Source organism: Galendromus occidentalis, unplaced genomic scaffold (genome assembly GCF_000255335.2).
Source record: "Galendromus occidentalis unplaced genomic scaffold, Mocc_1.1 scf7180000076583, whole genome shotgun sequence".
Lineage (NCBI taxonomy): Eukaryota > Metazoa > Arthropoda > Arachnida > Mesostigmata > Phytoseiidae > Galendromus > Galendromus occidentalis.
In genome coordinates, this window is record NW_003804572.1 from 152,184 (window position 1) to 163,842 (window position 11,659).

Genomic DNA, 11,659 nt, shown 5'->3' on the forward strand with positions numbered 1-11,659 from the left:
ACCTGCCTCAACGCTGTGCCATTCACGATGTTGTAGTCTATACACGACTTTCCTCTCGTGTATTTGCCTTGGCACAGGTCGGTCAGATTGAGCATCGTTAGACCGTTTTCGATGCAAAACGCTTTCAGTAGCTGGCCTCTCTTATTCGAGAGGCCATCCAGTTCCACTAGGTGGGCATTTGCATCGCCACCAAGAACTATGCAGTCTGTCGCACAGGTCTGGTTTTTGATGTAGAGGCTCATGGCTCTGCAGAGAGATGTGTTCTCACGGACAGAGCCGTGCTTCATGCAGAAGGATATGAAAACCCACTTCTTTCCATCGATTTGTAGTACCTGCGCGACAAAGTCGTTCCCCTTATGCACTTGCATGCTCTCGAAGGTGTTTCTATACAGGATAGCAACTCCGCCATTCGAGTTCCTACCAGAGGAACCGCATCGGTTGCTGGTGACTGAACAGAAGCCTTCGATATCCGGCACCATCTCATCGTTCATCAGTCTTGTCTCGCATACCAGGAGAACGTCGACATCACGCTCAATGAGAACATCGTTTTCTAGTGAGGTCCATTTGTGGTGTTGTCCAAAGCTCATGAAGCAGTATTTCGTTCACCTTTATTTCGCGATGACTCCGCTCCTCTTATCCTTCGTGAGGGATACGATGACTAGATGGCTACGGATCTGCGCAACTTCCAACATGTATTTTCCTGGGCGCTTCCCGCTAAGTGAGATTATTAACTTCGAACTTTAATGATGAGAGTCAGGCTCGAATGATTGGGACATCGGCCGAGCTTATAATCAACGATTCAGTCTTGCTGCTCAGGTCGACGGCGCACCTCGCCCTCCAAGAGAGTGTTTCCGTCCAATGAGCAAGAGATTCGACGGTTTGGGCAGATGTGAGGGGAGCCACGGGAGCCGTGACCATCGGGGCTGGAGGCAGGTCACGAGACTAAGATCACGCCTTGAAGACGTCGGCTTTCTCAGGGCGTGACCGACCGTGAGAGACGCGTGAAGTATTTCGGCGGAGTCATTGCCTGGGATCCGCGACATTGTGACCGTGAGAAACCTCTGTCTCTGATCATCATACATACATTATATGTATACATCGCCCGCGGGAAACAAGTGATCGATTCGATCTTTAGGGGGCCAGCGCTTCGGAGATCAGGGACGTCAGGGCTGCGAGCCATGTATACATATGCGGAGGGACGCAGAGTTCGAGCAAACGTCTTTTTACTACAGAGTTTTTTTTGGAAAAAGTCCTGACGAAGGCTAAGGGAGGCGAAACTCCCCCGGGTGGGATCTCCTCTGGGGTCCGAGCCTCAAGACTGGTCGGAGGGCGTGTACCCCAGGGGGAGGCTCTGAGCAATCGTCACACATGGCCATCGATGCTCACACCCCCAAGCCTCTTCCCGCTTACGGATGAGCTCCTTGTGTTCTGACCTCATCCTTCGGTTTCTGGATGCTGGATCGGCTAGGCCGTTCGGTTCTTCGGTGCCTGTTTCGGATTTGCAGGCTGAATTATTCTACCGTACTTATGGAGTGATCCCCGTTCTTGAACGGAGCGGAGATCACTCAATCAGCTGGACCCGCTGATCTCGTCGACCAGCTCTATTTCGGGGCCGACTTCTAAGCCGAGACGAGCCGCTGCGCGGAGTGCCAATCTGTAGCCAAAGAGAGGGTAGAGATATTAATTTTCTGCGAACATTACGCGGGCAGGAATCGAGAAATCGATTTGTATGAAAGAGACCTCATTCTCTATGATCTATGACGTATCGGAGCCGATATCGTATCAATATATGTCGACGAGTCAGGGCTGAAGCCACATACGGGCGGAGGAATGAATACTGGATTGGAGAGAAAATTAAGATTCCCATTCTCGGGATCTGCATCGTGCTTGTCGTGCAGAACATCTTATTTGGCGCCTAATCCCGATTCCGAACATGTCTCGAGCGAGATTCGCTGAATCTGATCTCGGAACTTCGATCACGTATTCTCGGAACACGATCACCGCACCACGCGGCGGCAAAGTCGCCGGATCAGGAATCAGGAGTTGCTCTCGCAGACGCCAGTGCCGATTCGAGCTGTTCGGATGCTGAGCCTCCGGACCCGGACCTGGAATCCGGGTCTACGAATCGAATTCTTCCGCCGAGGATCCCCAGAGTTTAGCGGGTTCCGCGCAGACTCCGTAGGTGACCCCGAACGAGGAAACTTTGAACGTTCCCAGATAGACTGAATATATTTGGTACCATGAGAGGCTGGAGAAGAATAAAAATGATACATGATTCATGATGGCGTGCCGTGAGTCAAGACTTATTTCGGAGAGATGAACTTTCCTCGTACACTCCGCGGCACGGTCGTCCCCATCGACCATCGACGTGGGGTCGATTGCGAGCGCGAAATCTCTCGTGAAATTGAGATTATATAATCGGAGAACGACAGAGGAGTTCAAGGAAGTTTCCTTGAGGTACCCCCCGCGCGACCCATAAGTCATGACGGCGCCGACAGGGTTCCTGGGAAGATCGCAGAAGATCCACGGTGTTCATCCATTTCAGTGTTGAGGTTGGTTGAACTCCCCAACCGAAGTCCCTCGTAGCCGGTTCTGGGGACTCCGTTGCGGGATCCGCCCGCAGAAAGGCCCATCCGGAAGGAGACTGCTCATTCGGTACCTAGCCATGTCCAATATCTCTAGGAGTTGTCGTAAACATTCGAGGCTTGTTTGCCTCTCCCTCCTTTCCGCGGACGAATTTTGAGATGCACGTTGGCATCTGATGCGTTCAAACCGCACCTGCCAGACGCTCGCGAGCTTCTGAGCATATCTAGCGGTCAGAAAGTCATACCGTGTTGCGATGGAGTCGTTCTCGATCTCGATGGTATTCGTATGTCGATTTCTGCCCCCCTTACATCGACCGCGTTGGATACTAACGCTGCTCCTGATCGTTCTTCACTTCGTGGGCCTGGAAGACTGTATCGTTCAAGTTGCTTACTCTGAGCGATTGTCCCGGAACTCCCTGCACTCGCTCCTGAGTTTATTGACGTCGATCGTAGCTTTGTTCGCGTCTCTAGCCTTCTACACCTTTTGTGAGCGGAAACGTCGCGGGAGAGCTTCTTCGATACTGCTCCTTCATTGGTCGCTGAGACTCGCCACGTATGGATTCAAGTTCTTCTCCGTGCCTCCCCGCTCCTACCCGCACCTCCCCGCTAGTCTCCCCAAGGTATGACCTGGATGGATGGTACCAGTGAGTGACAGAAAGTATCGTGGGATGAGTTCTCGGCTGGCGGAAAAACATGAACCATGCCGACTTATTGGCACTGATGACCGTCGAAGCGTCACATAGTCTCCAGCGATCGCGCCCCCGCAGTCGGGGTTTCTATTAGAAATGGAGCATAAATCAATCAATCATCAATCAATCAGCTTGGCCAATAGAATTATACTCCGAGTATACGCTCGTTCCATATCATCAGATGATCCCATGCATGCAAAATAATCGAGCCTTTTCTCTCCTCTCCGCAGGTCTCAATAACTCTGCTCCTTCTTGCCACCTTGACCCTCCCCGCCGCGAAGGCAACAAATCAAACCGAACGGGAACCTCCCGTATCTGGAGCTACGGAATTCGACGGCTTATGCATATCGATCAAGTTCCGACCACCCTTCTCAAGCGGCGCGGGAGCGGGCGAGGTAGGCAAGGCCCAGTTATTCGAGATCTTGGCGGAGACTGCGGCGGAAATGTCAGACATTAACGTGGCACTAATCAACGCCAGGAGATTCAGTTTGAACTGCGCGGAGGCGCAGGCCGCACTGATCGGTCGGTACGAAACGGTAGTGGAAGCTCTCAAACGTTTTGAGAAAAAAGATCCGGAAAAAAGTGGAAAACTGAGAAGAAGTTTGAGTACGAAATCGTTCCATGGGGTTTCTACTGAGCATCCCATAGACCATCCCTCCCAATCCTATTTCTCTAAGTGTTGCTTTTTCAGAAACCATCTTGCTGGCTATATTCGAAGTTATTTTGGATTGGCTCTTGGAATAATTTTGGAAGGCGCCCATACGAGAACGTAAGTCTGTCTGTCTGTCTGTCTGTCTGTCTGTCTGTCTGTCTGTCTGTCTGTCTGTCTGATATTCGATATCCCTCGTATCCCCGCTCGATGCTGACCGAAAATATGGAGGAACGAAGTTTATTGTTGACCTAGTTAAGGCGGTTGTCCCACCCCAGCGAAGTCCGGGGCGTCGCTGAGATCATGCCGAGGATCGATAATTTCTCGCAAGTCGTGAAAAAACTAGAGGTCTCAGGAAAATCTCGATGTGAGGATGCAGACGCTTGTGGATGAGAACAAGAAGCAAATCGACGCGTCGATGTTGCTGGGACTATTCGGTCGGTAAGGATAACAGAAAACAACGGAAGTCGATCTCACCTCGGCGATCATTGAGCAACCGACGAGAGACACCGAAGAGACAGAAGAAACCCGGACGAGCGGCAAAATTCTAAGGCAGATACGGAAAATAGCTATGAGACTATAAAAACGTTAGAACTCGGGAAGGGATTAGCTGCAGGACCGAGGAATGAAGTAGGATATCAGAGAGTTGAGTACAACGGGGCGTACGATAGTCATACAAGGACAGCATGAGAACATCGTGTGAGACGGCGTGAACGAGAGACCGCCAGAGGGCGTCGGAGGTCGAAAAGAGGCTCGAAATCACGAGCTCTGAAGCGCGAGAAGCCGGAGCGCCCCTACTCGCCGCGGTCCAACTCGTCGCAGGGTCCAGCTCGCCGCGACCCGACTCGCCGCCGGAGGCGACCGTCATAGAGCGACTGGTTCCCGGCTCATTCGTCTAAGTACCTACTGGTTGTAGGAGCAGAGAAATTCCCGAATAAGCCGGGTAAGCCATAGAGACAGGAGCAAAACATCGATGATTTTCTTTGATAATCGCATCCACTCGATGGTCCGGCAATTCCACTCGAAGACGACAATCGACCATCTGCGAGGAACCGCTAACAACCTCAGGATGGGAGCGACGCCCCGCCCTCACACGGCAAACGCAGCGGCAGACAGCTATGACGATTGAAGTTCATCATTGCGCTCATCCTTCCATTTCAAATTACCTAGTCGGAATACTCGTGTGATTCTAAACTGAATGACCATAGAGTATTTCACGGGATGCCGAGCCGATACGACACCGACATCATGTCCTGTTATCTTCGATTGGCTATCCGGAGGAAATTTATCGTCATGGCTGTACTCCTGCTCAAGGAAGAAGACCGACGAGGCTCAAGTCTCTCGTGTTCGGGAGCACGAACTTCAGTGAGCTCACTGTCCCGCAAAACTTCCGGAAAACTCCTCGCCTCTGATCCGGCTGATTGGATAATTTCTTTTCCGGATGGAGAGAACACAATGCTCCTACGTCCATCAAGTTTTTAGACGAATCAGCTGAGGATCGGTCGCTCTGAGGTGGTCGCCTCCGGCGGCGAACTGGACCCCGCGGCGAATCGGGCCGCGGCGAGTCGGCCGGGGTGAGTTTGGGTGTACCGACCATATTTTCCCGACGAAGAGGTCCATCAACTAGTGACCTTGATCGGCAATGATCTCGTCTCGAAACCTCACGAACGTTTCCTCCCGTCGTTCGAAACTTGCCGTGGGATCCCTCGGGGGATACCTGACAGAGATACTCCACTGGTGAGGAGCTCGAACCGCTTCATGAAGACTACTAGAAAATATAATATAAACTTCGCTCTTGATCTGTTTATGCTCCTTCGCAATCCCTTGACGAATATTATGCCGGTGCGGAGCGTCCTCTGCGTGGAATTCGCGGTTGCTGTGTCTGACCGCACCGTGTCTCGAGCCGACAGTCACGAATACTTTTCCTGCAGGCTGTGGTGACGATGTTCGAAGATCCCGGTTTCATTCATCGGTGGCGTATTTCGAGGAAAACCTTGGCGCGATTCACTTTTATGGTTCGAAAGGTATATGGGGATCCACCGTCACAACTGCACACACGCGTTCGCCGTAGCCCGCTAAAATTATCTCCTGATTCCTTATTAAGAATTTGCATCTCCACCGAGAAGGTTACCCCACGTGAGTACGATATGACAAGAGTATGTTGACTACACTTCAACGCCAATCAGGCGTGCATCGACTCCCCCTCCGATTGGCATGCCATCGGTGGGGGCACATATCCCTCGATGGAATGTCCATCTTCTTTTATTCGGGGGTCCTGTCTAGGTCGGTTTAGAAGCAATTTCGCCGATCTAGATCGCGGTAACAATTTATTCATGTCGTTCTCAACTCGCAGGGACAACGAGGCGCTGTCACTGTTCGTGGCCGGTCTGTGTCATGATTTGGATCATAGGGGCACAAAAACACTTTCCAAGTTAATTCGAAAAGCATCCTGGCCTCGCTCTACTCATCTGAAGGCTCCTTGATGGAGAGGCACCACATCGCTTAAGCCATGGCTATTCTCAACATCGAAGGATGCAACATCATCGAAAATCTTGAATGCCACGAGTATTCGAAGATTCTCGAGAGCATCGGTCACATTATCCTCGCGACAGATTCTGCACCATTTTAAAATCCTGCCATCCCTCGACCGAGTGGTGAAATCGTTCAACAAGAAGGATCCGGCTCATCATTCACTTCTAATGTGTCTCCTAGTAAGTCGTGCGACCTTTCTGATCAGACGAAAGATTGGAGAGCGACGAAGCAAAAGGCCGAGTTAATCTACAAGGAATTCTTCTCACAGGGTTCGTACAGCTTTCTGACATCGTCATTTCCTATTGTCGGTCTATGATACATCGATTCCCTACGACTCGAGCCTCCATTAGTCTTCTGGTCGCTAATGTATCGTTCCAGGATGTCTCTTCAATCAAGCATCTGATTGTGTGCAAGGAGGGGGGGGGGGGCGACGGAGGTTTTCTCTGCGTGATCACGTTTCGATCCTCATGGACTCAGTCAGCCACATGCTGCGCCCAATGGGACTCTCTGACGTGCTCCATTTGCTTATCGCAGGTGATCTGGAGAAAGCGATGGGTATCAATCCAGACACGATGATGGATCGCCAGAAGGCGTTCATTCCTGAGCTCCAGGTCCAGTTCATCGAAGGTGTTGTCCGACCGGTTTTCGCCCTGCTTGCCGAACTTTTCCCCAGGTCCGAAGGTACTCAGCAGAGCCTGCAGGCTGTCACGGACATTCTTCTGTTCTGTTAGAAATTCCGGCAGATTTACCTCGCAAAGTACGGAACGCATCACGGATGCTCGTTGAGTATCTTCCAAGATCAGCCGCTCGAGAAAGAAGTTGTGACCAGTTTGCAGCTTCAAAACACCAGGTCAGTCGGGGAACCGGATGTCCGAGGAAAGCCCTGCTCCGAGAACAAATCGATTCCGCATTGAACCCCTGACCGCACGAGGATCCGCCCGGACAAGAACTTTACCCGGACGTCGCCCTAAGACTTTCTCTTCGATTCGCAGGAAACGCAAGTTTCACGAGGAATCGGTATCGTCAGACTCTGCTTCGTGATATGATCGAGTTCGCAGCGCAATAGCCCGTAGCATCCAATCCATAATATGCAACTTGAATACACGACGTTTAGTAACGAATGATTATGATCGTGATCACGAGAGCTCCGCAATCGCCGGCCGAGGCGACGAGGAGAGCAACATAGGGGATAACGAACACTAAAAGCACAGAAATCGATGAGGCTCCTCCATCTCTCTGATTGGAATCGCCCTCGACCCTGTCGCTGTCGCCGTCGCTGATCGTAGTATCCGAATCCGACCAAAAGTTGTCTTATCTTCCCAACTGAATCTCTCGTCCGTCTGTTGACATCACGAGGTGAGAGCGAAGGAGCGAACCGCATTCGTTCGACTTAGGAAAGCCGTCTACCCCGAGACCGGTGCGTAACACCGTTGTTGTACCCTTAATTCATGAAATCCGGAGACACGTCGTCGGTCTTCGGTCGCTCCTCATGACTCATGAGCAATTTAATTGACGAAAACCTGAAGTGCGGGTATGTTTGTGGATGAGGACGAAGGTAGACAGCCCGGAACCGGGAACGATCCAACCGCGAAGAGGAAAATCGCAGAGTTGCCTACAGCATAGTAATGATGACTTCGCCTTCGAGGAAACTGAAGAGAGCTTTTTGTGAGCAGCAGGTCACCGAAAGACCTTCAAATCAATGCGTGGGGTGCGAAAGCTCACGCTCCAAGTATGTGACGTGCTCTTGTGTGAGGAAATTCCGTTGAGACGAACTTTCAACCTCATGTTGAACCTTCTACCCGAAACGAAACGAACGTGCCATTTTAGCCATGCTTATTGGACGGCAGACGTCTTGGCGAATTTCTGGCTAGTCTGTACGAAGCTTATCAATACATAGCTCCATCAGAGAAAGAGTTCTGGCCCTCGGATCTCTGTCTGAACGTAGAGCCATGTGCACGTAGAAATTGTGACTTCCAGTCTTATTTTTGGATACCTTGCCCAATCTAGACAACATCATTGTTATGCTCCATAGAACGAATCATGATTCCTAATTGTTATCATTCTCATGATCTACACTAAAATTGAAAGTATAATCAATGCGTTGCATCGTGAATTGTCGAATAATCATGGCAAATATAAACGAACGTTCAACGTCGTACGACCCGTACGTTTCTCGTCTGTCCTCCGTATCCTAGCCGAGTACGTACATTAGACGGACCAAATTAAGGCAGTACTTCGAAGCTTGAACTTCGAGAAAGAATTCACCAGGGGGACGGGCTGCCCTCCCTCGGTCTGTTCCTCCTCAAAGATGGATCCATCCAGTAGAGAGCAGCAGAATATGAGAGCATCGATGCAGATGCCCCTGATCCCCGGGGCATAATTTTACGGGACGCGCTCGTCGCTGCGGCACTCCGCAGAGCTCGAGAGCCGACGTCTGAACACCTCGCGCGCTCTGCGAAGGCTCGACATGAGCATCGAAGCTTCAGTTGTGAAGTCTCGCTCTCCAGACAGCCCCAAGGAGGACGAACTCCAGGAAGAACGAGTTTCTAATAAGTTTCGCGAACTTGACGGGCGATCATCCCGCATCAAGACGTCAAGGCCGGCAGCGTCACCTTCCGGTAAGCAACACAGTCAATGAATCGTCCCTCACTCACCGCTTTGGAGGAAATTTCGAGTTCATCGTCTTCAGGACTCCCTGACGATATCCTTGCTCAGTATAAGGAACCGGCGCGAGAACTTTCCGCGTTTGCCTGCTCCAGAAGCTTTGACTCGAAACTCTGAGCCGTCGAGTCATCTCTCTGCGGCTCCGTAGAAGAGAATGTTAAAATGCAATTCTGTTCATTCGAGATTCGAGATCATGACAGGCTTTCGAAATAATGTATTGTTTCTTAAGCGGCGTGTGGAATTTTCCCCGAGGACGGTAAGGGCGAAGTCGTTGCACGTAATGGATCAAGCAATTAGTGATACCGATGGAAGACTATGACCGGAGTTTGTCCCTCTGGGTGGCACTCACGCTCAGAGGAGATGCAGCATGAGAAGAGCCCTTCGTCAATCATGCGCGAGGACGGGATCATCCGAGAGGAGTGGACCCGATTCTTACGGCAATCATGATTCATGATCATCAATGGAGGGTGAGTCTGACCAGGATAGCGCGAATCAACACTGAAACCCCAAACCAAGTTCATATCAAAAACTACGGTTTCATTTTAAGAATAGAGATAGCAGATTGGGAGCGTGAATCCTTACGCGGACGGCCTGCTGGTGAGTGATGACGGAACGCTCCCTAGGTAGGAGAAAAGATCTGATTTGAGGCGTCGCGGATCCGATTCACGCAGTGGCATGGCGTACGCAGGATTTTTTCTCGAGGGGGGGGCTGAATGGTCACGGTGATGATGATCATGATCTCAACAAGGTGAGTCTCAGGTACAAATAATCGATCAATGTGACGCTTGACTAAGGGAAATGACCACAGAAAACTACACAAAGCTCGTGAGTTATTCATTGAGGAAGTTGTCCGTTCCAAAATCTGACTGGAACGGAAAATCTTGGGTGGGGTTCAGCCCCCTTAGCCTACCTTCTCCGTACGCTACTGGATTCACGCAATCGAACTCGCTTCTGTCCGGATTGAGTGCCTCATCTGAGATTGATGCGTCGCGGCTGCCACCATCAATCCAAGAGTGATCCGGAGCCTTCCATCCATCCTTAGTTATCCATGACTTAGCTGACCTACCATAGTCACCGGTCCTTAAATTCATTTTGGGCATACGCTCGGGAACTAACTCAAGATTGTCTCCATGACCGACCCCAGGAATCTTGGTTCGGAATCTAATGCCCCACCCATTCCAGCAATGGAGCAAAAGAAGCGCAAGACCGGGGAATCTAAGAGGATCATTTCCCTTTCCCAGAATCTTCCACAAATTCGGGAGATGGCTTGCCGACGACTTCACCGCTGTGACCTGCCCGACGGATACGGGTGAGCAAGGGAGTCAGAACAAAGCGACTCCGACAGGGTCTATTGGGTTTCAGATTCTCAGAGTTTTAGGCGGGATGTTCCTTGGCGAACACGAGAGGCTCTCCAGCGCGTAACAGGTAGTCTTGATGGCGGAGAACTTGCGAATACCCAAAGTCTGCCGATAGACACCGACCGGTCGGAGGAGAAAGAGCACTTCCCGGTGCGTCTTTATCTCTCTCTTGCCCGTTTCTGAGCTCTCTCATTCGAAGGCAACGATGGTTACTCTCAGGTCAGGGACGTCGGATGTTTTCGACCCTTCTTCCAGCCTCAATAAATAAAATGCACGGGGAGTCTTCAGCATCATCGGATCATCTCGGAAGGGGGGCTGGATGAACAGATTTCGATACTGCTTGAGCCCTAGGACCGAGCGCATGCGGCTGGATGCGCAATGCTTATGTGGTTCCTATGCATAAATGGTCACCGAAATTCGGAGCCCAGTCTAGAATTTTCGAGATCGTGCGAGATAACTTGGCTAACCCTCCGAGACAAGGCGCAATCCGACTAAATAACCCGGCCAGCAATCCCCCTCGACGAGCGCGGTGCTTCTTCGAAATACCAATTCGTATTTTGACGTGATTATTCCTGCGCGCTCGTAGCCCAGCTTCAGCTACCGTCTCGTATATGCTCCTGCTCGTTGAGAGACGCAATCAGGATGTCATTCAAGTACACGAACACGAAGTCTAGACCTCGAGTTACGAGATCCAGGAAACGTTGCAAGGATTGCGCTGCATTACGGAGTCCGGAGAGCATTCTGAGGAATTCAAAAAGCTCGAATGGAGTACGGATGGCTGTCTTATGGGTATCTTCTGCAGCCATTGGGATCTGGTGGAAGGCTTTCACCAATTCTACTGAGCTGAATATGCGGCAACCTTGGAGATTGAAGGCAAAATTCTCCAGATGCGGAACCGGGTATCTGTCAGGAACCGTGCTTGCGTTGAGTGCTCTTGAGTCGCCAACCGGTCGCCATCTCCCATCATGTTTGGGGACCATGTGTAAGGGAGAGGCGAATGCGCTGTTCGACTCGCAAACGATTTCATCCAGTTCCATCAGATCGAAGTGAGTTTTGGCGATAGCGAGCTTCAGAGGATCGAGACGGCGGACTCTACAGGCAGTCGGGCGGTCTTTAGTTTCAAGTAGGGCTGATATCGATTGTGGGATTGAGAAGTCCACAACGCCTGGAGGCAACGACGAT

The 11,659-nt window shown here is 51.1% G+C and overlaps 1 pseudogene; it reads left to right on the plus strand.

Annotated features, from left to right (window-relative positions):
• Nucleotides 1-3,220: 3,220 nt before the first annotated feature.
• Nucleotides 3,221-7,797, plus strand: LOC100902199 (cGMP-dependent 3',5'-cyclic phosphodiesterase-like; annotated as a pseudogene).
• Nucleotides 7,798-11,659: the final 3,862 nt, after the last annotated feature.